Consider the following 25,908-nt stretch of genomic DNA (forward strand, 5'->3'; position numbering starts at 1 on the left):
GAGTAATGATGTAGGCGCAGTAGATTCCGAGTTAGATTCCGAGTTATGATGTAGGCGCAATAGATTCCGAGTTATGATGTAGGCGCAGTAGTATCCGAGTTAGATTCCGAGTTATGATGTAGGCGCAGTAGATTCCGAGTTATGATGTAGGCGCAGTAGATTCCGAGATAGATTCCGAGTTATGATGTAGGCGCAGTAGATTCCGAGTTAGATTCCGAGTTATGATGTAGGCGCAGTAGATTCCGAGTTAGATTCCGAGTTATGATGTAGGCGCAGTAGATTCCGAGTTATGATGTAGGCGCAGTAGATTCCGAGTTAGATTCCGAGTTATGATGTCGGCGCAGCAGATTCCGAGTTATGATGTAGGCGCAGTAGATTCCGAGTTAGATTCCGAGTAATGATGTCGGCGCAGCAGATTCCGAGTTATGATGTAGGCGCAGCAGATTCCGAGTTATGATGTAGGCGCAGTAGATTCCTAATTATGATGTAGGCGCAGTAGATTCCGAGTTGTGATGTAGGCGCAGTAGATTCCGAGTTATGATGTAGGCGCAGTAGATTCCGAGTTATGATGTAGTCGCAGTAGATTTCGTGTTATGATGGAGGCGCAGTAGATTCCGAGTTAGATTCCGAGTTATGATGTAGGCGCAGTAGATTCCGAGTTAGATTCCGAGTTATGATGTAGGCGCAGTAGATTCCGAGTTAGATTCCGAGTTATGATGTAGGCGCAGTAGATTCCGAGTTATGATGTAGGCGCAGTAGATTCCGAGTTAGATTCCGAGTTATGATGTAGGCGCAGTAGATTCCGAGTTATGATGTAGGCGCAGTAGATTCCGAGTTAGATTCCGAGTTATGATGTAGGCGCAGTAGATTCCGAGTTATGATGTAGGCGCAGTAGATTCCGAGTTAGATTCCGAGTTATGATGTAGGCGCAGTAGATTCCGAGTTAGATTCCGAGTTATGATGTAGGCACAGTAGATTCCGAGTTATGATGTAGGCGCAATAAATTCCGAGTTATGATGTAGGCGCAGTAAATTCTGAGTTAGATTCCGAGTTATGATGTAGGCGCAGTAGATTCCGAGTTAGATTCCGAGTTATGATGTAGGAGCAGTAGATTCCGAGTTATGATGTAGGCGCAGTAGATTCCGAGTTATGATGTAGGCGCAGTATATTACGAGTTAGATTCCGAGTTATGATGTAGGCACAGTAGATTCCGAGTTATGATGTAGGCGCAGTAGATTCCGAGTTATGATGTAGGCGCAGTAGATTCCGAGTTAGATTCCGAGTTATGATGTAGGCGCAGTAGATTCCGAGTTATGATGTAGGCACAGTAGATTCCGAGTAAGATTCCGAGTTATGATGTAGGCGCAGTAGATTCCGAGTTATGATGTAGGCGCACTAGATTCCGAGTTAGATTCCGAGTTATGATGTAGGCGCAGTAGATTCCGAGTTATGATGTAGGCGCAGTAGATTCCTAGTTAGATTCCGAGTTATGATGTAGGCGCAGTAGATTCCGAGTTATGTTGTAGGCGCAGTAGATTCCGAGTTAGATTCCGAGTTATGATTTAGGCGCAGTAGATTCCGAGTTATGATGTAGGCGCAGTAGATTCCGAGTTAGATTCCGAGTTATGATGTAGGCGCAGTAGATTCCGAGTTAGATTCCGAGTTATGATGTAGGCGCAGTAGATTCCGAGTTAGATTCCGAGTTATGATGTAGGCGCAGTAGATTCCGAGTTATGATGTAGGCGCAGTAGATTCCGATTTATTATGTAGTCGCAGTAGATTCCGAGTTATGATGTAGGCGCAGTAGATTCCGAGTTAGATTCCGAGTTATGATGTAGGCGCAGTAGATTCCGAGTTATGATGTAGGCGCAGTAGTATCCGAGTTAGATTCCGAGTTATGATGTAGGCGCAGTAGATTCCGAGTTAGATTCAGAGTAATGATGTAGGCGCAGTAGATTCCGAGTTAGATTCCGAGTTATGATGTAGGCGCAGTAGATTCCGAGTTATGATGTAGGCGCAGTAGTATCCGAGTTAGATTCCGAGTTATGATGTAGGCGCAGTAGATTCCGAGTTATGATGTAGGCGCAGTAGATTCCGAGATAGATTCCGAGTTATGATGTAGGCGCAGTAGATTCCGAGTTAGATTCCGAGTTATGATGTAGGCGCAGTAGATTCCGAGTTAGATTCCGAGTTATGATGTAGGCGCAGTAGATTCCGAGTTATGATGTAGGCGCAGTAGATTCCGAGTTAGATTCCGAGTTATGATGTCGGCGCAGCAGATTCCGAGTTATGATGTAGGCGCAGTAGATTCCGAGTTAGATTCCGAGTTATGATGTCGGCGCAGCAGATTCCGAGTTATGATGTAGGCGCAGCAGATTCCGAGTTATGATGTAGGCGCAGTAGATTCCTAATTATGATGTAGGCGCAGTAGATTCCGAGTTGTGATGTAGGCGCAGTAGATTCCGAGTTATGATGTAGGCGCAGTAGATTCCGAGTTATGATGTAGTCGCAGTAGATTTCGTGTTATGATGGAGGCGCAGTAGATTCCGAGTTAGATTCCGAGTTATGATGTTTGCGCAGTAGATTCCGAGTTAGATTCCGAGTTATGATGTAGGCGCAGTAGATTCCGAGTTAGATTCCGAGTTATGATGTAGGCGCAGTAGATTCCGAGTTATGATGTAGGCGCAGTAGATTCCGGGTTAGATTCCGAGTAATGATGTAGGCGCAGTAGATTCCGAGTTATGATGTAGGCGCAGTAGATTCCGAGTTAGATTCCGAGTTATGATGTAGGCGCAGTAGATTCCGAGTTATGATGTAGGCGCAGTAGATTCCGAGTTAGATTCCGAGTTATGATGTAGGCGCAGTAGATTCCGAGTTAGATTCCGAGTTATGATGTAGGCACAGTAGATTCCGAGTTATGATGTAGGCGCAATAGATTCCGAGTTATGATGTAGGCGCAGTAGATTCTGAGTTAGATTCCGAGTTATGATGTAGGCGCAGTAGATTCCGAGTTATGATGTAGGCGCAGTAGATTCCGAGTTAGATTCCGAGTTATGATGTAGGCGCAGTAGATTCCGAGTTATGATGTAGGCGCAGTAGATTCCGAGTTATGATGTAGGCGCAGTAGATTCCGAGTTAGATTCCGAGTTATGATGTAGGCGCAGTGGATTCCGAGTTAGATTCCGAGTTATGATGTAGGCGCAGTAGATTCCGAATTAGATTCCGAGTTATGATGTAGGCGCAGTAGATTCCGAGTTAGATTCCGAGTTATGATGTAGGCGCAGTAGATTCCGAGTTATGATGTAAGCGCAGTAGATTCCGAGTTATGATGTAGGCGCAGTAGATTCCGAGTTATGATGTAGGCGCAGTAGATTCCGAGTTAGATTCCGAGTTATGATGTAGGCGTAGTAGATTCCGAGTTATGATGTAGGCGCAGTAGATTCCGAGTTAGATTCCGAGTTATGATGTAGGCGCAGTAGATTCCGAGTTATGATGTAGGCGCAGTAGATTCCGAGATAGATTCCGAGTTATGATGTAGGCGCAATAGATTCCGAGTTAGATTCCGAGTTATGATGTAGGCGCAGTAGATTCCGAGTTATGATGTAGGCGCAGTAGAATCCGAGTTATATTCCGAGTTATGATGTAGGCGCAGTAGATTCCGAGTTATGATGTAGGCGCAGTAGAATCCGAGTTATATTCCGAGTTATGATGTAGGCGCAGTAGATTCCGAGTTATGATGTAGGCGCAGTAGATTCCGAGTTAGATTCCGAGTTATGATGTAGGCGCAGTAGATTCCGAGTTATGATGTAGGCGCAGTAGTATCCGAGTTAGATTCCGAGTTATGATGTAGGCGCAGTAGATTCCGAGTTAGATTCAGAGTAATGATGTAGGCGCAGTAGATTCCGAGTTAGATTCCGAGTTATGATGTAGGCGCAGTAGATTCCGAGTTATGATGTAGGCGCAGTAGTATCCGAGTTAGATTCCGAGTTATGATGTAGGCGCAGTAGATTCCGAGTTATGATGTAGGCGCAGTAGATTCCGAGATAGATTCCGAGTTATGATGTAGGCGCAGTAGATTCCGAGTTAGATTCCGAGTTATGATGTAGGCGCAGTAGATTCCGAGTTAGATTCCGAGTTATGATGTAGGCGCAGTAGATTCCGAGTTATGATGTAGGCGCAGTAGATTCCGAGTTAGACTCCGAGTTATGATGTAGGCGCAGTAGATTCCGAGTTAGATTCCGAGTTATGATGTAGGCGCCGTAGATTCCGAGTTAGATTCCGAGTTATGATGTAGGCGCAGCAGATTCCGAGTTATGATGTAGGCGCAGTAGATTCCGAATTATGATGTAGGCGCAGTAGATTCCGAGTTATGATGTAGGCGCAGTAGATTCCAAGTTATGATGTAGGCGCAGTAGATTCCGAGTTATGATGTAGTCGCAGTAGATTTCGTGTTATGATGGAGGCGCAGTAGATTCCGAGTTAGATTCCGAGTTATGATGTAGGCGCAGTAGATTCCGAGTTAGATTCCGAGTTATGATGTAGGCGCAGTAGATTCCGAGTTAGATTCCGAGTTATGATGTAGGCGCAGTAGATTCCGAGTTATGATGTAGGCGCAGTAGATTCCGAGTTAGATTCCGAGTAATGATGTAGGCGCAGTAGATTCCGAGTTATGATGTAGGCGCAGTAGATTCCGAGTTAGATTCCGAGTTATGATGTAGGCGCAGTAGATTCCGAGTTATGATGTAGGCGCAGTAGATTCCGAGTTAGATTCCGAGTTATGATGTAGGCGCAGTAGATTCCGAGTTTGATTCCGAGTTATGATGTAGGCACAGTAGATTCCGAGTTATGATGTAGGCGCAATAGATTCCGAGTTATGATGTAGGCGCAGTAGATTCTGAGTTAGATTCCGAGTTATGATGTAGGCGCAGTAGATTCCGAGTTAGATTCCGAGTTATGATGTAGGCGCAGTAGATTCCGAGTTATGATGTAGGCGCAGTAGATTCCGAGTAAGATTCCGAGTTATGATGTAGGCGCAGTAGATTCCGAGTTATGATGTAGGCGCAGTAGATTCCGAGTTATGATGTAGGCGCAGTAGATTCCGAGTTAGATTCCGAGTTATGATGTAGGCGCAGTAGATTCCGAGTTAGATTCCGAGTTATGATGTAGGCGCAGTAGATTCCGAATTAGATTCCGAGTTATGATGTAGGCGCAGTAGATTCCGAGTTAGATTCCGAGTTATGATGTAGGCACAGTAGATTCCGAGTTATGATGTAAGCGCAGTAGATTCCGAGTTATGATGTAGGCGCAGTAGATTCCGAGTTATGATGTAGGCGCAGTAGATTCCGAGTTAGATTCCGAGTTATGATGTAGGCGCAGTAGATTCCGAGTTATGATGTAGGCGCAGTAGATTCCGAGTTAGATTCCGAGTTATGATGTAGGCGCAGTAGATTCCGAGTTATGATGTAGGCGCAGTAGATTCCGAGATAGATTCCGAGTTATGATGTAGGCGCAATAGATTCCGAGTTAGATTCCGAGTTATGATGTAGGCGCAGTAGATTCCGAGTTATGATGTAGGCGCAGTAGAATCCGAGTTATATTCCGAGTTATGATGTAGGCGCAGTAGATTCCGAGTTATGATGTAGGCGCAGTAGATTCCGAGTTAGACTCCGAGTTATGATGTAGGCGCAGTAGATTCCGATTTAGATTCCGAGTTATGATGTAGGCGCAGTAGATTCCGAGTTATGATGTTGGCGCAGTAGATTCCGAGTTATGATGTAGGCGCAGTAGATTCCGAGTTAGATTTCGAGTTATGATGTAGGCGCAGTAGATTCCGAGTTATGATGTAAGCGCAGTAGATTCCGAGTTATGATGTAGGCGCAGTAGATTCCGAGTTATGATGTAGGCGCAGTAGATTCCGAGTTATGATGTAGGCGCAGTAGATTCCGAGTTAGATTCCGAGTTATGATGTAGGCGCAGTAGATTCCGAGTTATGATGTAGGCGCAGTAGATTCCGAGTTATGATGTAGGCGCAGTAGATTCCGAGTTAAGATGTAGGCGCAGTAGATTCTGAGTTATGATGTAGGCGCAGTAGATTCCGAGTTAGATTCCGAGTTATGATGTAGGCGCAGTAGATTCCGAGTTATGATGTAGGCGCAGTAGATTCCGAGTAAGATTCCGAGTTATGATGTAGGCGCAGTAGATTCCGAGTTATGATGTAGGCGCACTAGATTCCGAGTTAGATTCCGAGTTATGATGTAGGCGCAGTAGATTCCGAGTTATGATGTAGGCGCAGTAGATTCCGAGTTAGATTCCGAGTTATGATGTAGGCGCAGTAGATTCCGAGTTAGATTCCGAGTTATGATGTAGGCGCAGTAGATTCCGAGTTAGATTCCGAGTTATGATGTAGGCGCAGTAGATTCCGAGTTATGATGTAGGCGCAGTAGATTCCGATTTATTATGTAGTCGCAGTAGATTCCGAGTTATGATGTAGGCGCAGTAGATTCCGAGTTAGATTCCGAGTTATGATGTAGGCGCAGTAGATTCCGAGTTATGATGTAGGCGCAGTAGTATCCGAGTTAGATTCCGAGTTATGATGTAGGCGCAGTAGATTCCGAGTTAGATTCAGAGTAATGATGTAGGCGCAGTAGATTCCGAGTTAGATTCCGAGTTATGATGTAGGCGCAGTAGATTCCGAGTTATGATGTAGGCGCAGTAGTATCCGAGTTAGATTCCGAGTTATGATGTAGGCGCAGTAGATTCCGAGTTATGATGTAGGCGCAGTAGATTCCGAGATAGATTCCGAGTTATGATGTAGGCGCAGTAGATTCCGAGTTATATTCCGAGTTATGATGTAGGCGCAGTAGATTCCGAGTTAGATTCCGAGTTATGATGTAGGCGCAGCAGATTCCGAGTTATGATGTAGGCGCAGTAGATTCCGAGTTATGATGTAGGCGCAGTAGATTCCGAATTATGATGTAGGCGCAGTAGATTCCGAGTTATGATGTAGGCGCAGTAGATTCCGAGTTATGATGTAGGCGCAGTAGATTCCGAGTTATGATGTAGTCGCAGTAGATTTCGTGTTATGATGGAGGCGCAGTAGATTCCGAGTTAGATTCCGAGTTATGATGTAGGCGCAGTAGATTCCGAGTTATGATGTAGGCGCAGTAGATTCCGAGTTAGATTCCGAGTTATGATGTAGGCGCAGTAGATTCCGAGTTATGATGTAGGCGCAGTAGATTCCGAGTTATGATGTAGGCGCAGTAGATTCCGAGTTAGATTCCGAGTTATGATGTAGGCGCAGTAGATTCCGAGTTAGATTCCGAGTTATGATGTAGGCGCAGTAGATTCCGAATTAGATTCCGAGTTATGATGTAGGCGCAGTAGATTCCGAGTTAGATTCCGAGTTATGATGTAGGCACAGTAGATTCCGAGTTATGATGTAAGCGCAGTAGATTCCGAGTTATGATGTAGGCGCAGTAGATTCCGAGTTATGATGTAGGCGCAGTAGATTCCGAGTTAGATTCCGAGTTATGATGTAGGCGCAGTAGATTCCGAGTTATGATGTAGGCGCAGTAGATTCCGAGTTAGATTCCGAGTTATGATGTAGGCGCAGTAGATTCCGAGTTATGATGTAGGCGCAGTAGATTCCGAGATAGATTCCGAGTTATGATGTAGGCGCAATAGATTCCGAGTTAGATTCCGAGTTATGATGTAGGCGCAGTAGATTCCGAGTTATGATGTAGGCGCAGTAGAATCCGAGTTATATTCCGAGTTATGATGTAGGCGCAGTAGATTCCGAGTTATGATGTAGGCGCAGTAGATTCCGAGTTAGACTCCGAGTTATGATGTAGGCGCAGTAGATTCCGATTTAGATTCCGAGTTATGATGTAGGCGCAGTAGATTCCGAGTTATGATGTTGGTGCAGTAGATTCCGAGTTATGATGTAGGCGCAGTAGATTCCGAGTTAGATTTCGAGTTATGATGTAGGCGCAGTAGATTCCGAGTTATGATGTAAGCGCAGTAGATTCCGAGTTATGATGTAGGCGCAGTAGATTCCGAGTTATGATGTAGGCGCAGTAGATTCCGAGTTATGATGTAGGCGCAGTAGATTCCGAGTTAGATTCCGAGTTATGATGTAGGCGCAGTAGATTCCGAGTTATGATGTAGGCGCAGTAGATTCCGAGTTATGATGTAGGCGCAGTAGATTCCGAGTTAAGATGTAGGCGCAGTAGATTCTGAGTTATGATGTAGGCGCAGTAGATTCCGAGTTAGATTCCGAGTTATGATGTAGGCGCAGTAGATTCCGAGTTATGATGTAGGCGCAGTAGATTCCGAGTAAGATTCCGAGTTATGATGTAGGCGCAGTAGATTCCGAGTTATGATGTAGGCGCACTAGATTCCGAGTTAGATTCCGAGTTATGATGTAGGCGCAGTAGATTCCGAGTTATGATGTAGGCGCAGTAGATTCCGAGTTAGATTCCGAGTTATGATGTAGGCGCAGTAGATTCCGAGTTAGATTCCGAGTTATGATGTAGGCGCAGTAGATTCCGAGTTAGATTCCGAGTTATGATGTAGGCGCAGTAGATTCCGAGTTATGATGTAGGCGCAGTAGATTCCGATTTATTATGTAGTCGCAGTAGATTCCGAGTTATGATGTAGGCGCAGTAGATTCCGAGTTAGATTCCGAGTTATGATGTAGGCGCAGTAGATTCCGAGTTATGATGTAGGCGCAGTAGTATCCGAGTTAGATTCCGAGTTATGATGTAGGCGCAGTAGATTCCGAGTTAGATTCAGAGTAATTATGTAGGCGCAGTAGATTCCGAGTTAGATTCCGAATTATGATGTAGGCGCAGTAGATTCCGAGTTATGATGTAGGCGCAGTAGTATCCGAGTTAGATTCCGAGTTATGATGTAGGCGCAGTAGATTCCGAGTTATGATGTAGGCGCAGTAGATTCCGAGATAGATTCCGAGTTATGATGTAGGCGCAGTAGATTCCGAGTTATATTCCGAGTTATGATGTAGGCGCAGTAGATTCCGAGTTAGATTCCGAGTTATGATGTAGGCGCAGCAGATTCCGAGTTATGATGTAGGCGCAGTAGATTCCGAGTTATGATGTAGGCGCAGTAGATTCCGAATTATGATGTAGGCGCAGTAGATTCCGAGTTATGATGTAGGCGCAGTAGATTCCGAGTTATGATGTAGGCGCAGTAGATTCCGAGTTATGATGTAGTCGCAGTAGATTTCGTGTTATGATGGAGGCGCAGTAGATTCCGAGTTAGATTCCGAGTTATGATGTAGGCGCAGTAGATTCCGAGTTAGATTCCGAGTTATGATGTAGGCGCAGTAGATTCCGAGTTAGATTCCGAGTTATGATGTAGGCGCAGTAGATTCCGAGTTATGATGTAGGCGCAGTAGACTCCGAGTTAGATTCCGAGTAATGATGTAGGCGCAGTAGATTCCGAGTTATGATGTAGGCGCAGTAGATTCCGAGTTAGATTCCGAGTTATGATGTAGGCGCAGTAGATTCCGAGTTATGATGTAGGCGCAGTAGATTCCGAGTTAGATTCCGAGTTATGATGTAGGCGCAGTAGATTCCGAGATATATTCCGAGTTATGATGTAGGCACAGTAGATTCCGAGTTATGATGTATGCGCAATAGATTCCGAGTTATGATGTAGGTGCAGTAGATTCCGAGTTAGATTCCGAGTTATGATGTAGGCGCAGTAGATTCCGAGTTAGATTCCGAGTTATGATGTAGGCGCAGTAGATTCCGAGTTATGATGTAGGCGCAGTAGATTCCGAGTTAGATTCCGAGTTATGATGTAGGCGCAGTAGATTCCGAGTTATGATGTAGGCGCAGTAGATTCCGAGTTATGATGTAGGCGCAGTAGATTCCGAGTTAGATTCCAAGTTATGATGTAGGCGCAGTAGATTCCGAGTTAGATTCCGAGTTATGATGTAGGCGCAGTAGATTCCGAGTTAGATTCCGAGTTATGATGTAGGCGCAGTAGATTCCGAATTAGATTCCGAGTTATGATGTAGGCGCAGTAGATTCCGAGTTATGATGTAGGCGCAGTAGATTCCGAGTTATGATGTAGGCGCAGTAGATTCCGAGTTAGATTCCAAGTTATGATGTAGGCGCAGTAGATTTCGAGTTAGATTTCGAGTTATGATGTAGGCGCAGTAGATTCCGAGTTAGATTCCAAGTTATGATGTAGGCGCAGTAGATTCCGAGTTAGATTTCGAGTTATGATGTAGGCGCAGTAGATTCCGAGTTATGATGTAAGCGCAGTTGATTCCGAGTTATGATGTAGGCGCAGTAGATTCCGAGTTATGATGTAGGCGCAGTAGATTCCGAGTTATGATGTAGGCGCAGTAGATTCCGAGTTAGATTCCGAGTTATGATGTCGGCGCAGTAGATTCCGAGTTATGATGTAGGCGCAGTAGATTCCGAGTTATGATGTAGGCGCAGTAGATTCCGAGTTATGATGTAGGCGCAGTAGATTCCGAGTTAAGATGTAGGCGCAGTAGATTCTGAGTTATGATGTAGGCGCAGTAGATTCCGAGTTAGATTCCGAGTTATGATGTAGGCGCAGTAGATTCCGAGTTATGATGTAGGCGCAGTAGATTCCGAGTTAGATTCTGAGTTATGATGTAGGCGCAGTAGATTCCGAGTTATGATGTAGGCGCAGTAGATTCCGAGTTAGATTCCGAGTTATGATGTAGGCGCAGTAGATTCCGAGTTAGATTCCGAGTTATGATGTAGGAGCAGTAGATTCCGAGTTATGATGTAGGCGCAGTAGATTCCGAGTTATGATGTAGGCGCAGTAGATTACGAGTTAGATTCCGAGTTATGATGTAGGCACAGTAGATTCAGAGTTATGATGTAGGCGCAGTAGATTCCGAGTTATGATGTAGGCGCAGTAGATTCCGAGTTAGATTCCGAGTTATGATGTAGGCGCAGTAGATTCCGAGTTATGATGTAGGCACAGTAGATTCCGAGTAAGATTCCGAGTTATGATGTAAACGCAGTAGATTCCGAGTTATGATGTAGGCGCACTAGATTCCGAGTTAGATTCCGAGTTATGATGTAGGCGCAGTAGATTCCGAGTTATGATGTAGGCGCAGTAGATTCCTAGTTAGATTCCGAGTTATGATGTAGGCGCAGTAGATTCCGAGTTATGTTGTAGGCGCAGTAGATTCCGAGTTAGATTCCGAGTTATGATTTAGGCGCAGTAGATTCCGAGTTATGATGTAGGCGCAGTAGATTCCGAGTTAGATTCCGAGTTATGATGTAGGCGCAGTAGATTCCGAGTTAGATTCCGAGTTATGATGTAGGCGCAGTAGATTCCGAGTTAGATTCCGAGTTATGATGTAGGCGCAGTAGATTCCGAGTTATGATGTAGGCGCAGTAGATTCCGATTTATTATGTAGTCGCAGTAGATTCCGAGTTATGATGTAGGCGCAGTAGATTCCGAGTTAGATTCCGAGTTATGATGTAGGCGCAGTAGATTCCGAGTTATGATGTAGGCGCAGTAGTATCCGAGTTAGATTCCGAGTTATGATGTAGGCGCAGTAGATTCCGAGTTAGATTCCGAGTTATGATGTAGGCGCAGTAGATTCCGAGTTATGATGTAGGCGCAGTAGATTCCGAGTTAGACTCCGAGTTATGATGTAGGCGCAGTAGATTCCGAGTTACATTCCGAGTTATGATGTAGGCGAGGTAGATTCCGAGTTAGATTCCGAGTTATGATGTAGGCGCAGCAGATTCCGAGTTATGATGTAGGCGCAGTAGATTCCTAATTATGATGTAGGCGCAGTAGATTCCGAGTTATGATGTAGGCGCAGTAGATTCCGAGTTATGATGTAGGCGCAGTAGATTCCGAGTTATGATGTAGTCGCAGTAGATTTCGTGTTATGATGGAGGCGCAGTAGATTCCGAGTTAGATTCCGAGTTATGATGTAGGCGCAGTAGATTCCGAGTTAGATTCCGAGTTATGATGTAGGCGCAGTAGATTCCGAGTTAGATTCCGAGTTATGATGTAGGCGCAGTAGATTCCGAGTTATGATGTAGGCGCAGTAGATTCCGAGTTAGATTCCGAGTAATGATGTAGGCGCAGTAGATTCCGAGTTATGATGTAGGCGCAGTAGATTCTGAGTTAGATTCCGAGTTATGATGTAGGTGCAGTAGATTCCGAGTTATGATGTAGGCGCAGTAGATTCCGAGTTAGATTCCGAGTTATGATGTAGGCGCAGTAGATTCCGAGTTAGATTCCGAGTTATGATGTAGGCACAGTAGATTCCGAGTTATGATGTAGGCGCAATAGATTCCGAGTTATGATGTAGGCGCAGTAGATTCTGAGTTAGATTCCGAGTTATGATGTAGGCGCAGTAGATTCCGAGTTAGATTCCGAGTTATGATGTAGGCGCAGTAGATTCCGAGTTATGATGTAGGCGCAGTAGATTCCGAGTTAGATTCCGAGTTATGATGTAGGCGCAGTAGATTCCGAGTTATGATGTAGGCGCAGTAGATTCCGAGTTATGATGTAGGCGCAGTAGATTCCGAGTTAGATTCCGAGTTATGATGTAGGCGCAGTAGATTCCGAGTTAGATTCCGAGTTATGATGTAGGCGCAGTAGATTCCGAATTAGATTCCGAGTTATGATGTAGGCGCAGTAGATTCCGAGTTAGATTCCGAGTTATGATGTAGGCGCAGTAGATTCCGAGTTATGATGTAAGCGCAGTAGATTCCGAGTTATGATGTAGGCGCAGTAGATTCCGAGTTATGATGTAGGCGCAGTAGATTCCGAGTTATGATGTAGGCGCAGTAGATTCCGAGTTAGATTCCGAGTTATGATGTAGGCGCAGTAGATTCCGAGTTATGATGTAGGCGCAGTAGATTCCGAGTTAGATTCCGAGTTATGATGTAGGCGCAGTAGATTCCGAGTTATGATGTAGGCGCAGTAGATTCCGAGATAGATTCCGAGTTATGATGTAGGCGCAATAGATTCCGAGTTAGATTCCGAGTTATGATGTAGGCGCAGTAGATTCCGAGTTATGATGTAGGCGCAGTAGATTCCGAGTTAGATTCTGAGTTATGATGTAGGCGCAGTAGATTCCGAGTTATGATGTAGGCGCAGTAGATTCCGAGTTAGATTCCGAGTTATGATGTAGGCGCAGTAGATTCCGAGTTAGATTCCGAGTTATGATGTAGGAGCAGTAGATTCCGAGTTATGATGTAGGCGCAGTAGATTCCGAGTTATGATGTAGGCGCAGTAGATTACGAGTTAGATTCCGAGTTATTATGTAGGCACAGTAGATTCAGAGTTATGATGTAGGCGCAGTAGATTCCGAGTTATGATGTAGGCGCAGTAGATTCCGAGTTAGATTCCGAGTTATGATGTAGGCGCAGTAGATTCCGAGTTATGATGTAGGCACAGTAGATTCCGAGTAAGATTCCGAGTTATGATGTAAACGCAGTAGATTCCGAGTTATGATGTAGGCGCACTAGATTCCGAGTTAGATTCCGAGTTATGATGTAGGCGCAGTAGATTCCGAGTTATGATGTAGGCGCAGTAGATTCCTAGTTAGACTCCGAGTTATGATGTAGGCGCAGTAGATTCCGAGTTATGATGTAGGCGCAGTAGATTCCGAGTTAGATTCCGAGTTATGATTTAGGCGCAGTAGATTCCGAGTTATGATGTAGGCGCAGTAGATTCCGAGTTAGATTCCGAGTTATGATGTAGGCGCAGTAGATTCCGAGTTAGATTCCGAGTTATGATGTAGGCGCAGTAGATTCCGAGTTAGATTCCGAGTTATGATGTAGGCGCAGTAGATTCCGAGTTATGATGTAGGCGCAGTAGATTCCGATTTATTATGTAGTCGCAGTAGATTCCGAGTTATGATGTAGGCGCAGTAGATTCCGAGTTAGATTCCGAGTTATGATGTAGGCGCAGTAGATTCCGAGTTATGATGTAGGCGCAGTAGTATCCGAGTTAGATTCCGAGTTATGATGTAGGCGCAGTAGATTCCGAGTTAGATTCCGAGTTATGATGTAGGCGCAGTAGATTCCGAGTTATGATGTAGGCGCAGTAGATTCCGAGTTAGACTCCGAGTTATGATGTAGGCGCAGTAGATTCCGAGTTAGATTCCGAGTTATGATGTAGGCGCAGTAGATTCCGAGTTAGATTCCGAGTTATGATGTAGGCGCAGCAGATTCCGAGTTATGATGTAGGCGCAGTAGATTCCTAATTATGATGTAGGCGCAGTAGATTCCGAGTTATGATGTAGGCGCAGTAGATTCCGAGTTATGATGTAGGCGCAGTAGATTCCGAGTTATGATGTAGTCGCAGTAGATTTCGTGTTATGATGGAGGCGCAGTAGATTCCGAGTTAGATTCCGAGTTATGATGTAGGCGCAGTAGATTCCGAGTTAGATTCCGAGTTATGATGTAGGCGCAGTAGATTCCGAGTTAGATTCCGAGTTATGATGTAGGCGCAGTAGATTCCGAGTTATGATGTAGGCGCAGTAGATTCCGAGTTAGATTCCGAGTAATGATGTAGGCGCAGTAGATTCCGAGTTATGATGTAGGCGCAGTAGATTCTGAGTTAGATTCCGAGTTATGATGTAGGTGCAGTAGATTCCGAGTTATGATGTAGGCGCAGTAGATTCCGAGTTAGATTCCGAGTTATGATGTAGGCGCAGTAGATTCCGAGTTAGATTCCGAGTTATGATGTAGGCACAGTAGATTCCGAGTTATGATGTAGGCGCAATAGATTCCGAGTTATGATGTAGGCGCAGTAGATTCTGAGTTAGATTCCGAGTTATGATGTAGGCGCAGTAGATTCCGAGTTAGATTCCGAGTTATGATGTAGGCGCAGTAGATTCCGAGTTATGATGTAGGCGCAGTAGATTCCGAGTTAGATTCCGAGTTATGATGTAGGCGCAGTAGATTCCGAGTTATGATGTAGGCGCAGTAGATTCCGAGTTATGATGTAGGCGCAGTAGATTCCGAGTTAGATTCCGAGTTATGATGTAGGCGCAGTAGATTCCGAGTTAGATTCCGAGTTATGATGTAGGCGCAGTAGATTCCGAATTAGATTCCGAGTTATGATGTAGGCGCAGTAGATTCCGAGTTAGATTCCGAGTTATGATGTAGGCGCAGTAGATTCCGAGTTATGATGTAAGCGCAGTAGATTCCGAGTTATGATGTAGTCGCAGTAGATTCCGAGTTATGATGTAGGCGCAGTAGATTCCGAGTTATGATGTAGGCGCAGTAGATTCCGAGTTAGATTCCGAGTTATGATGTAGGCGCAGTAGATTCCGAGTTATGATGTAGGCGCAGTAGATTCCGAGTTAGATTCCGAGTTATGATGTAGGCGCAGTAGATTCCGAGTTATGATGTAGGCGCAGTAGATTCCGAGATAGATTCCGAGTTATGATGTAGGCGCAATAGATTCCGAGTTAGATTCCGAGTTATGATGTAGGCGCAGTAGATTCCGAGTTATGATGTAGGCGCAGTAGAATCCGAGTTATATTCCGAGTTATGATGTAGGCGCAGTAGATTCCGAGTTATGATGTAGGCGCAGTAGATTCCGAGTTAGATTCCGAGTTATGATGTAGGCGCAGTAGATTCCGAGTTATGATGTAGGCGCAGTAGATTCCGATTTATTATGTAGTCGCAGTAGATTCCGAGTTATGATGTAGGCGCAGTAGATTCCGAGTTAGATTCCGAGTTATGATGTAGGCGCAGTAGATTCCGAGTTATGATGTAGGCGCAGTAGTATCCGAGTTAGATTCCGAGTTATGATTTAGGCGCAGTAGATTCCGAGTTAGATTCAGAGTAATGATGTAGGCGCAGTAGATTCCGAGTTAGATTCCGAGTTATGATGTAGGCGCAGTAGATTCCGAGTTATGATGTAGGCGCAGTAGTATCCGAGTTAGATTCCGAGTTATGATGTAGGCGCAGTAGATTCCGAGTTATGATGTAGGCGCAGTAGATTCCGAGATAGATTCCGAGTTATGATGTAGGCGCAGTAGATTCCGAGTTAGATTCCGAGTTATGATGTAGGCGCAGTAGATTCCGAGTTAGATTCCGAGTTATGATGTAGGCGCAGTAGATTCCGAGTTATTATGTAGGCGCAGTAGATTCCGAGTTAGACTCCGAGTTATGATGTAGGCGCAGTAGATTCCGAGTTAGATTCCGAGTTATGATGTAGGCGCAGTAGATTCCGAGTTAGATTCCGAGTTATGATGTAGGCGCAGCAGATTCCGAGTTATGATGTAGGCGCAGTAGATTCCGAATTATGATGTAGGCGCAGTAGATTCCGAGTTATGATGTAGGCGCAGTAGATTCCGAGTTATGATGTAGGCGCAGTAGATTCCGAGTTATGATGTAGTCGCAGTAGATTTCGTGTTATGATGGAGGCGCAGTAGATTCCGAGTTAGATTCCGAGTTATGATGTAGGCGCAGTAGATTCCGAGTTAGATTCCGAGTTATGATGTAGGCGCAGTAGATTCCGAGTTAGATTCCAAGTTATGATGTAGGCGCAGTAGATTCCGAGTTATGATGTAGGCGCAGTAGATTCCGAGTTAGATTCCGAGTTATGATGTAGGCGCAGTAGATTCCGAGTTATGATGTAGGCGCAGTAGATTCCGAGTTAGATTCCGAGTTATGATGTAGGCGCAGTAGATTCCGAGTTATGATGTAGGCGCAGTAGATTCCGAGTTAGATTCCGAGTTATGATGTAGGCGCAGTAGATTCCGAGTTAGATTCCGAGTTATGATGTAGGCACAGTAGATTCCGAGTTATGATGTAGGCGCAATAGATTCCGAGTTATGATGTAGGCGCAGTAGATTCTGAGTTAGATTCCGAGTTATGATGTAGGCGCAGTAGATTCCGAGTTAGATTCCGAGTTATGATGTAGGCGCAGTAGATTCCGAGTTATGATGTAGGCGCAGTAGATTCCGAGTTAGATTCCGAGTTATGATGTAGGCGCAGTAGATTCCGAGTTATGATGTAGGCGCAGTAGATTCCGAGTTATGATGTAGGCGCAGTAGATTCCGAGTTAGATTCCGAGTTATGATGTAGGCGCAGTAGATTCCGAGTTAGATTCCGAGTTATGATGTAGGCGCAGTAGATTCCGAATTAGATTCCGAGTTATGATGTAGGCGCAGTAGATTCCGAGTTAGATTCCGAGTTATGATGTAGGCGCAGTAGATTCCGAGTTATGATGTAAGCGCAGTAGATTCCGAGTTATGATGTAGGCGCAGTAGATTCCGAGTTATGATGTAGGCGCAGTAGATTCCGAGTTATGATGTAGGCGCAGTAGATTCCGAGTTAGATTCCGAGTTATGATGTAGGCGCAGTAGATTCCGAGTTATGATGTAGGCGCAGTAGATTCCGAGTTAGATTCCGAGTTATGATGTAGGCGCAGTAGATTCCGAGTTATGATGTAGGCGCAGTAGATTCCGAGATAGATTCCGAGTTATGATGTAGGCGCAATAGATTCCGAGTTAGATTCCGAGTTATGATGTAGGCGCAGTAGATTCTGAGTTATGATGTAGGCGCAGTAGAATCCGAGTTATATTCCGAGTTATGATGTAGGCGCAGTAGATTCCGAGTTATGATGTAGGCGCAGTAGATTCCGAGTTAGACTCCGAGTTATGATGTAGGCGCAGTAGATTCCGAGTTAGATTCCGAGTTATGATGTAGGCGCAGTAGATTCCGAGTTAGATTCCTAGTTATGATGTAGGCGCAGCAGATTCCGAGTTACGATGTTGGCGCAGTAGATTCCGAGTTATGATGTAGGCGCAGTAGATTCCGAATTATGATGTAGGCGCAGTAGATTCCGAGTTATGATGTAGGCGCAGTAGATTCCGAGTTATGATGTAGGCGCAGTAGATTCCGAGTTATGATGTAGTCGCAGTAGATTTCGTGTTATGATGGAGGCGCAGTAGATTCCGAGTTAGATTCCGAGTTATGATGTAGGCGCAGTAGATTCCGAGTTAGATTCCGAGTTATGATGTAGGCGCAGTAGATTCCGAGTAAGATTCCGAGTTATGATGTAGGCGCAGTAGATTCCGAGTTATGATGTAGGCGCAGTAGATTCCGAGTTAGATTCCGAGTAATGATGTAGGCGCAGTAGATTCCGAGTTATGATGTAGGCGCTGTAGATTCCGAGTTAGATTCCGAGTTATGATGTAGGCGCAGTAGATTCCGAGTTATGATGTAGGCGCAGTAGATTCCGAGTTAGATTCCGAGTTATGTTGTAGGCGCAGTAGATTCCGAGTTAGATTCCGAGTTATGATGTAGGCACAGTAGATTCCAAGTTATGATGTAGGCGCAATAGATTCCGAGTTATGATGTAGGCGCAGTAGATTCCGAGTTATGATGTAGGCGCAGTAGATTCCGAGTTAGACTCCGAGTTATGATGTAGGCGCAGTAGATTCCGAGTTAGATTCCGAGTTATGATGTAGGCGCAGTAGATTCCAAGTTAGATCCCGAGTTATGATGTAGGCGCAGCAGATTCCGAGTTATGATGTAGGCGCAGTAGATTCCGAATTATGATGTAGGCGCAGTATATTCCGAGTTATGATGTAGGCGCAGTAGATTCCGAGTTATGATGTAGGCGCAGTAGATTCCGAGTTAGATTCCGAGTTATGATGTAGGCGCAGTAGATTCCGAGTTATGATGTAGGCGCAGTAGATTCCGAGATAGATTCCGAGTTATGATGTAGGCGCAGTAGATTCCGAGTTAGATTCCGAGTTATGATGTAGGCGCAGTAGATTCCGAGTTATGATGTAGGCGCAGTAGAATCCGAGTTATATTCCGAGTTATGATGTAGGCGCAGTAGATTCCGAGTTAGATTCCGAGTTATGATGTAGGCGCAGTAGATTCCGAGTTATTATGTAGGCGCAGTAGATTCCGAGTTAGACTCCGAGTTATGATGTAGGCGCAGTAGATTCCGAGTTAGATTCCGAGTTATGATGTAGGCGCAGTAGATTCCGAGTTAGATTCCGAGTTATGATGTAGGCGCAGCAGATTCCGAGTTATGATGTAGGCGCAGTAGATTCCGAATTATGATGTAGGCGCAGTAGATTCCGAGTTATGATGTAGGCGCAGTAGATTCCGAGTTATGATGTAGTCGCAGTAGATTTCGTGTTATGATGGAGGCGCAGTAGATTCCGAGTTAGATTCCGAGTTATGATGTAGGCGCAGTAGATTCCGAGTTAGATTCCGAGTTATGATGTAGGCGCAGTAGATTCCGAGTTAGATTCCAAGTTATGATGTAGGCGCAGTAGATTCCGAGTTATGATGTAGGCGCAGTAGATTCCGAGTTAGATTCCGAGTTATGATGTAGGCGCAGTAGATTCCGAGTTATGATGTAGGCGCAGTAGATTCCGAGTTAGATTCCGAGTTATGATGTAGGCGCAGTAGATTCCGAGTTATGATGTAGGCGCAGTAGATTCCGAGTTAGATTCCGAGTTATGATGTAGGCGCAGTAGATTCCGAGTTAGATTCCGAGTTATGATGTAGGCACAGTAGATTCCGAGTTATGATGTAGGCGCAATAGATTCCGAGTTATGATGTAGGCGCAGTAGATTCTGAGTTAGATTCCGAGTTATGATGTAGGCGCAGTAGATTCCGAGTTAGATTCCGAGTTATGATGTAGGCGCAGTAGATTCCGAGTTATGATGTAGGCGCAGTAGATTCCGAGTTAGATTCCGAGTTATGATGTAGGCGCAGTAGATTCCGAGTTATGATGTAGGCGCAGTAGATTCCGAGTTATGATGTAGGCGCAGTAGATTCCGAGTTAGATTCCGAGTTATGATGTAGGCGCAGTAGATTCCGAGTTAGATTCCGAGTTATGATGTAGGCGCAGTAGATTCCGAATTAGATTCCGAGTTATGATGTAGGCGCAGTAGATTCCGAGTTAGATTCCGAGTTATGATGTAGGCGCAGTAGATTCCGAGTTATGATGTAAGCGCAGTAGATTTTGAGTTATGATGTAGGCGCAGTAGATTCCGAGTTATGATGTAGGCGCAGTAGATTCCGAGTTATGATGTAGGCGCAGTAGATTCCGAGTTAGATTCCGAGTTATGATGTAGGCGCAGTAGATTCCGAGTTATGATGTAGGCGCAGTAGATTCCGAGTTAGATTCAGAGTTATGATGTAGGCGCAGTAGATTCCGAGTTATGATGTAGGCGCAGTAGATTCCGAGATAGATTCCGAGTTATGATGTAGGCGCAATAGATTCCGAGTTAGATTCCGAGTTATGATGTAGGCGCAGTAGATTCTGAGTTATGATGTAGGCGCAGTAGAATCCGAGTTATATTCCGAGTTATGATGTAGGCGCAGTAGATTCCGAGTTATGATGTAGGCGCAGTAGATTCCGAGTTAGACTCCGAGTTATGATGTAGGCGCAGTAGATTCCGAGTTAGATTCCGAGTTATGATGTAGGCGCAGTAGATTCCGAGTTAGATTCCTAGTTATGATGTAGGCGCAGCAGATTCCGAGTTACGATGTTGGCGCAGTAGATTCCGAGTTATGATGTAGGCGCAGTAGATTCCGAATTATGATGTAGGCGCAGTAGATTCCGAGTTATGATGTAGGCGCAGTAGATTCCGAGTTATGATGTAGGCGCAGTAGATTCCGAGTTATGATGTAGTCGCAGTAGATTTCGTGTTATGATGGAGGCGCAGTAGATTCCGAGTTAGATTCCGAGTTATGATGTAGGCGCAGTAGATTCCGAGTTAGATTCCGAGTTATGATGTAGGCACAGTAGATTCCGAGTAAGATTCCGAGTTATGATGTAGGCGCAGTAGATTCCGAGTTATGATGTAGGCGCAGTAGATTCCGAGTTAGATTCCGAGTAATGATGTAGGCGCAGTAGATTCCGAGTTATGATGTAGGCGCTGTAGATTCCGAGTTAGATTCCGAGTTATGATGTAGGCGCAGTAGATTCCGAGTTATGATGTAGGCGCAGTAGATTCCGAGTTAGATTCCGAGTTATGTTGTAGGCGCAGTAGATTCCGAGTTAGATTCCGAGTTATGATGTAGGCACAGTAGATTCCAAGTTATGATGTAGGCGCAATAGATTCCGAGTTATGATGTAGGCGCAGTAGATTCCGAGTTATGATGTAGGCGCAGTAGATTCCGAGTTAGACTCCGAGTTATGATGTAGGCGCAGTAGATTCCGAGTTAGATTCCGAGTTATGATGTAGGCGCAGTAGATTCCGAGTTAGATCCCGAGTTATGATGTAGGCGCAGCAGATTCCGAGTTATGATGTAGGCGCAGTAGATTCCGAATTATGATGTAGGCGCAGTATATTCCGAGTTATGATGTAGGCGCAGTAGATTCCGAGTTATGATGTAGGCGCAGTAGATTCCGAGTTAGATTCCGAGTTATGATGTAGGCGCAGTAGATTCCGAGTTATGATGTAGGCGCAGTAGATTCCGAGATAGATTCCGAGTTATGATGTAGGCGCAGTAGATTCCGAGTTAGATTCCGAGTTATGATGTAGGCGCAGTAGATTCCGAGTTATGATGTAGGCGCAGTAGAATCCGAGTTATATTCCGAGTTATGATGTAGGCGCAGTAGATTACGAGTTATGATGTAGGCGCTGTAGATTCCGAGTTAGACTCCGAGTTTTGATGTAGTCGCAGTAGATTCCGAGTTAGATTACGAGTTATGATGTAGGCGCAGTAGATTCCGAGTTAGATTCCGAGTTATGATGTAGGCGCAGCAGATTCCGAGTTATGATGTAGGCGCAGTAGATTCCGAGTTATGATGTAGGCGCAGTAGATTCCGAGTTAGATTCCGAGTTATGATGTAGGCACAGTAGATTCCGAGTTATGATGTAGGCGCAATAGATTCCGAGTTATGATGTAGGCGCAGTAGATTCCGAGTTAGATTCCGAGTTATGATGTAGGCGCAGTAGATTCCGAGTTAGATTCCGAGTTATGATGTAGGCGCAGTAGATTCCGAGTTAGATTCCGAGTTATGATGTAGGCGCAATAGATTCCGAGTAAGATTCCGAGTTATGATGTAGGCGCAGTAGATTCCGAGTTAGATTCCGAGTTATGATGTAGGCGCAGTAGATTCCGAGTTATGATGTAGGCGCAGTAGATTCCGAGTTACATTCCGAGTTATGATGTAGGCGCAGTAGATTCCGAGTTAGATTCCGAGTTATGATGTAGGCGCAGTAGATTCCGAGTTAGATTCCGAGTTATGATGTAGGCGCAATAGATTCCGAGTAAGATTCCGAGTTATGACGTAGGCGCAGTAGATTCTGAGTTAGATTCTGAGTTATGATGTAGGCGCAGTAGATTCCGAGTTATGATGTAGGCGCAGTAGATTCCGAGTTATGATGTAGGCGCAGTAGATTCCGAGTTAGATTCCGAGTTATGATGTATGCGCAGTAGATTCCGAGTTAGATTCCGAGTTATGATGTAGGCGCAGTAGATTCCGAGTTATGATGTAGGCGCAGTAGATTCCGAGTTAGATTCCGAGTTATGATGTAGGCGCAGTAGATTCCGAGTTAGATTCCAAGTTATGATGTAGGCACAGTAGATTCCGAGTTAGATTCCGAGTTATGATGTAGGCACAGTAGGTTCCGAGTTATGATGTAGGCGCAGTAGATTCCGAGTTATGATGTAGGCGCAGTAGATTCCGAGTTAGATTCCGAGTTATGATGTAGGCGCAGTAGATTCCGAGTTAGATTCCGAGTTATGATGTAGGCGCAGTAGATTCCGAGTTAGATTCCGAGTTATGATGTAGGCGCAGTAGATTCCGAGTTATGATGTAGGTGCAGTAGATTCCGAGTTATGATGTAGGCACAGTAGATTCCGAGTTATGATGTAGGCGCAGTAGATTCCGAGTTATGATGTAGGCGCAGTAGATTCCGAGTTATGATGTAGGCGCAGTAGATTTCGTGTTATGATGTAGGCGCAGTAGATTCCGAGTTAGATTCCGAGTTATGATGTAGGCGCAGTAGATTCCGAGTTATGATGTAGGCGCAGTAGATTCCGAGTTATGATGTAGGTGCAGTAGATTCCGAGTTAGATTCCGAGTTATGATGTAGGAGCAGTAGATTCCGAATTATGATGTAGGCGCAGTAGATTCCGAGTTAGATTCCGAGTTATGATGTAGGCGCAGTAGATTCCGAGTTATGATGTAGGCGCAGTAGATTCCGAGTTAGATTCCGAGTTATGATGTAGGCGCAGTAGATTCCGAGTTATGATGTAGGCGCAGTAGATTCCGAGTTAGATTCCGAGTTATGATGTAGGCGCAGTAGATTCCGAGTTATGATGTAGGCGCAGTAGATTCCGAGTTAGATTCCGAGTTATGATGTATGCGCAGTAGATTCCGAGTTATGATGTAGGCGCAGTAGATTCCGAGTTAGATTCCGAGTTATGATGTAGGCGCAGTAGATTCCTAGTTATGATGTAGGCGCAGTAGATTCCGAGTTAGATTCCGAGTTATGATGTAGGCGCAGTAGATTCCGAGTTATGATGTAGGCGCAGTAGATTCCGAGTTAGATTCCGAGTTATGATGTAGGCGCAGTAGATTCCGAGTTATGATGTAGGCGCAGTAGATTCCGAGTTATGATGTAGGCGCAGTAGATTCCGAGTTATGATGTAGGCGCAGTAGATTCCAAGTTAGATTCCGAGTTATGATGTAGGCGCAGTAGATTCCGAGTTATGATGTAGGCGCAGTAGATTCCGAGTTATGATGTAGGCGCAGTAGATTCCGAGTTATGATGTAGGCGCAGTAGATTCCGAGTTAGATTCCGAGTTATGATGTAGGCGCAGTAGATTCCGAGTTATGATGTAGGCGCAGTAGATTCCGAGTTAGATTCCGAGTTATGATGTATGCGCAGTAGATTCCGAGTTATGATGTAGGCGCAGTAGATTCCGAGTTAGATTCCGAGTTATGATGTAGGCGCAGTAGATTCCGAGTTATGATGTAGGTGCAGTAGATTCCGAGTTATGATGTAGGCGCAGTAGATTCCGAGTTATGATGTAGGCGCAGTACATTCCGAGTTATGATGTAGGCGCAGTAGATTCCGAGTTAGATTCCGAGTTATGATGTAGGCGCAGTAGATTCCGAGTTATGATGTAGGCGCAGTAGATTCCGAGTTAGATTCCGAGTTATGATGTAGGCGCAGTAGATTCCGAGTTATGATGTAGGCGCAGTAGATTCCGAGTTAGATTCCGAGTTATGATGTAGGCGCAGTATATTCCGAGTTATGATGTAGGCGCAGTAGATTCCGAGTTATGATGTAGGCGCAGTAGATTCCGAGTTATGATGTAGGCGCAGTAGATTCCGAGTTAGATTCCGAGTTATGATGTAGGTGCAGTAGATTCCGAGTTAGATTCCGAGTTATGATGTAGGCACAGTAGATTCCGAGTTATGATGTAGGCGCAGTAGATTCCGAGATAGGATGTAGGCGCAGTAGATTCCGAGTTAGATTCCGAGTTATGATGTAGGCGCAGTAGATTCCGAGTTATGATGTAGGCGCAGTAGATTCCGAGTTAGATTCCGAGTTATGATGTAGGCGCAGTAGATTCCGAGTTAGATTCCGAGTTATGATGTAGGCGCAGTAGATTCCGAGTTAGATTCCGAGTTATGATGTAGGCGCAGTAGATTCCGAGTTATGATGTAGGTGCAGTAGATTCCGAGTTATGATGTAGTCGCAGTAGATTCCGAGTTAGATTCCGAGTTATGATGTAGGCGCAGTAGATTCCGAGTTATGATATAGGCGCAGTTGTTTCCGAGTTAGATTCCGAGTTATGATGTAGGCGAAGTAGATTCCAAGTTAGATTCCGAGTAATGATGTAGGCGCAGTAGATTCCGAGTTAGATTCCGAGTTATGATGTAGGCGCAGTAGATTCCGAGTTATGATGTAGGCGCAGTAGATTCCGAGTTAGATTCCGAGTTATGATGTAGGCGCAGTAGATTCCGAGTTATGATGTAGGCGCAGTAGATTCCGCGTTAGATTCTGAGTTATGATGTAGGCGCAGTAGATTCCGAGTAAGATTCCGAGTTATGATGTAGGCGCAGTAGATTCCGAGTTAGATTCCGAGTTATGATGTAGGCGCAGTAGATTCCGAGTTATGATGTAGGCGCAGTAGATTCCGAGTTATGATGTAGGCGCAATAGATTCCGAGTTAGATTCTGAGTTATGATGTATGCGCAGTAGATTCCGAGTTATGATGTAGGCGCAGTAGATTCCGAGTTAGATTCCGAGTTATGATGTAGGCGCAGTAGATTCCGAGTTATGATGTAGGCGCAGTAGATTCCGAGTTAGATTCCGAGTTATGATGTAGGCGCAGTAGATTCCGAGTTATGATGTAGGCGCAGTAGATTCCGAGTTAGATTCCGAGTTATGATGTAGGCGCAGTAGATTCCGAGTTATGATGTAGGCGCAGTAGATTCCGAGTTAGATTCCGAGTTATGATGTAGGCACAGTAGATTCCGAGTTATATTCCGAGTTATGATGTAGGCGCAGTAGATTCCGAGTTATGATGTAGGCGCAGTAGATCCGAGTTATGATGTAGGCGCAGTAGATTCCGAGTTATGATGTAGGCGCAGTAGATTCCGAGTTATGATGTAGGCGCAGTAGATTCCGAGTTAGATTCCGAGTTATGATGTAGGCGTAGAAGATTCCGAGTTATGATGTAGGCGCAGTAGATTCCGAGTTATGATGTAGGCGCAGTAGATTCCGAGTTATGATGTAGGCGCAGTAGATTCCGAGTTATGATGTAGGCGCAGTAGATTCCGAGTTAGATTCCGAGTTATGATGTAGGCGCAGTAGATTCCGAGTTATGATGTAGGCGCAGTAGATTCCGAGTTAGATTCCGAGTTATGATGTAGGCGCAGTAGATTCCGAGTTATGATGTA

This window comes from Coturnix japonica, chromosome 6 (assembly GCF_054131305.1).
Source record: "Coturnix japonica strain WE chromosome 6, WE-NBRP24, whole genome shotgun sequence".
In the NCBI taxonomy this organism is placed as follows: Eukaryota; Metazoa; Chordata; class Aves; order Galliformes; family Phasianidae; genus Coturnix; species Coturnix japonica.